Genomic DNA, 3588 nt, shown 5'->3' with positions numbered 1-3588 from the left:
CTTATGCATGTGCTTTGCGAGGTACATGCCAAAAGGGGCATTGTACTCAATAATGGGCTTTATAAGGGAAGAATACAGAGATGTTATCACCTTCTTGTCCCTGGATGAGATACCCTTACTTATCAGGTGAGCCATGTAGAAGCCTATCCATACAACAGAAGCAACATGGTGTTCAAATGTCAGGTTGCTATCAACCTGCATGGCCAAATCCCTTATTACTGATTGTGTGTTTAGGACATTGTTATTAATGTGATAATTTGTGTGGGAGTCACTCTCCCCAAAGGAGATTATGATGCATGTATTAGTATTCAACTTGCGGCCCTGTTTCTGGCAACGGTCATTTGTCTGGGTGAGACCCCCTTGTCAGCCAGCAAGTTAGCGATATCTACAACATTTGTATATTCAGTGTCCTTGACCACCAGTTCTGAACAGATCTGGGCATTTCCTTTGAGGTTGCAGACATATATTAAGAAGGACTTATGATTGTCTCTAGTAGATGTGGCCAATCTGGACTTGAAGTTTGCTTTACAGGATTTCACTAGAGCTCTTATTTGCTTGTTCAGACTAAGGAGACATTGATTCCAATTGGGCACCTGTTCCTTCTTGGGCTTGGCCAGTAATTTTTCACTTCTGTTACAGAGGTTATTTATTGCAGATGTGCATGGCACAGGTTTAATTTTCCTTGCTGTGGATGATTTAGCCCTGTCTGGTATACCTGATTCCATACATCTATATAAATGCTCGTATAGTGCTTAGGTGTACTTATGGATATTGGCACCACTTCCTACAGAGGGGCAGGGGGCTGTGAAGCTGTTTATATCATCCCTCAGGAGGCTGTAATCAGCTTTGGAGAAGTTTCTATGTCTGATCCTAGCTAGAGAGGGTTTAGGGGAGATGGTGACTTCAAAAATGCAGCTTTGTCATGCTGATGCAAAACCTGTTAACCTAGCAGTTTCCTAGCCTTGTAAGAGCAATTTGTCAAGCGTGTCCCTATTTGAGGAATTGTACCCCCCCCATTAAAGAAGGCTTTGTCCACAGTAATTGTTCTAAGAGGTTGTGAGGCATCTCCCAGGCATTTAATCTCAATGACGCATGCAATAACTATGTAGCACTATAGTTCAAACAACTAGGTAGGTAGTGGCTCTAATCTCAATACTACTAACTGTGTTTGTGCATGCATATTCCTTGTAGCAGCATGTATGTGTAATAGTCATACCATTTTATGTGCCTGTACCACCCTGTCGACTCCCCCATTGACAACCTATGCTGGGCCTACAGATGTCATCAGCCTTAGAAGCATAGTTACACATTTTCAAAGACATTGTGAAATACACATGTTAAAGATGTCTGTCAGCATTCTGTAATGTTGCCCTTTCAGGATGTTCTGCAAATATGCCAGAGAACCAGAATGTTATGACAAATGTGACAAAAACATGTGGCAAACATCAGAACATTCAGCAAAAATATGTAGAGGTGAGATGTATAGCCACCATCAATCCCATCCTGCAGGTTGCAGTCCATGCTTGGCAGGTGTGATCTGTGAAAATGAAACAAACAATATAGAGGTCCCCAGGGTGTAGGACAACAAACATTTCCAAAGGTTGTGCACTAGTTGCATAAAGCAGTTATTTCATGTCAGAAGAACCTTAATGTCATGAGAAATAGCAGACGCTAAGGTAATATGACACAAAGAAGCTGTCATATCAGCAAACCAGGGGAGGTCCTGTCCTTTGCACTTGCTGTGGGTATGGTATGTCTTGGCACCTGTAACAATACTTCAAGACGTGGCCCACAGTCCACATGTGATAAGGCACCAACCCCACTCTGTGTTGCCTATGAGTGTGCAATATGTAGACATGTGGAGGCCCTCTGAGTAATTTTTAAACTAGTGACCCACATGTATCTAGGCATGAATGCTACCTGCCACCACCCGCATAAGTAAGTACTGCCTAAGGCTGTGGCAACTGTAAGTGGTGTGCTGTCGGTCAGTGACCCACAAACTGCTGTTAACACACTGCCATGGGGTCATACAGCAGGTATGGCATAGTGCCAAGGTCCTGGCCTCAAGCTGAGTGCAGAGAAAAGTGTTGCATTCATGATCCTGAGCATCCATCTGGTGTACTGTTCACAATGTGCCTGTGCCTCCATCGGGTGACACGTGCTCTGACACCTCTGACAAGGGCTGGATGGCTAGCAGTCCTCTTTTAGGCACCCCTGTCCATCTGCCTGCATGGAACTTTGCCAGTCCTCTGGCTCTGGCTATTGTCTGCACTCATAGATGCCATAATTGCCACACTTCCCTGTTTGATGCCACCACCCTCTGACTGCCCAGTACCTGTGGCTGCTTGGGACTGGTCATCTGTGGGCATATGGACCGTTTGTGGGGACATTGGGGGTGGAAGTTGAATGTCAACAAATGGAACAGATTCAGCACCCAACAACCCCACTTTTGCCTCACAATGGCCACCATCATCATCAGAGTCTGAGGAGACCTTGACATCAGGTTGTAAGGGGGACACACTCCAACCCCCATAGTCACCGGTGAGGGGGTGACATGACTACATTAATTCCTGCACTATAATGTTTGCTGATTCACACACACACACACACACACACACACACACACACACACACACACACACACACACACACACACACACACACACACACACAGGTGGGGTGCCACAAAGGCATTATATAGACCACACCCATACCTCTCAACCTTTTAGATCAAGAAATCTGGACAAAGCCATAAATAGTGGAAAAAAGGCACAAAAATAGGTGCAATGTTTAAATATTGCTCTTACAAACTTTGAAAGTTGATAGACTAACAGGTTTAGCATTAGAATGAATTTACTGAAGGGTACGAAGTCTGAAACGGAAATGTCTGCTATTATTTTCTAACTTAAGTCTTTAATGATTTGCCACAAAACCACAATTTTATGAAAAATGAACCAGAACTATGAGGCAGACATCTGTACATTCTGCAAAAATCTGTACAGTTGAGAGGTATGACCACACCTTCTGAGTGATGGCATACACAACACACAATCAGACTACAACAGACACACTTTGGACAGGTCTACAACAACATGCAGTGCAGCTATATTCAGTTAATGTTGTACTACTATACACCTGAAAGATATGTGACAAGTTGGAGTATGTTATGCACCTTCCCTAACACACAGTGCAACAAACAGGTTGTCAGCATGAGCAGCACACCTCACACAACACCCACACCTGCACAACACACAGAAATATCTACAGTGGTCCCCAACATTACAGATCCACCAACACAGGGGAACCCCATGACAAGGCTACAGCTGTACACAGCACATACAACACAAGATAGACCCCTGGGAACACAGTAATGGTACATTAATGTCTGGTACTGTATTCATTCCCTTACATTGCACACACAATATGTATGGACTGCTGCTGAGGCAGAGTCAGTATCCCCCCCTGATACCAGCACCTATAACCTACTGTCCTGCTGCAGGGGGTTACCGGGTATGATAGCCATAGTTGCCAGGCAATGAGATACAGGTGTGGAGTACACAGTGACCTAGCCAGATTAGGTCAGAAATA

This window comes from Protopterus annectens, chromosome 2.part1, assembly GCF_019279795.1.
Source record: "Protopterus annectens isolate FY-2018-M chromosome 2.part1, PAN1.0, whole genome shotgun sequence".
Classification (NCBI taxonomy): Eukaryota; Metazoa; Chordata; order Ceratodontiformes; family Protopteridae; genus Protopterus; species Protopterus annectens.
Note: the sequence above shows the minus strand (reverse complement) of the source record.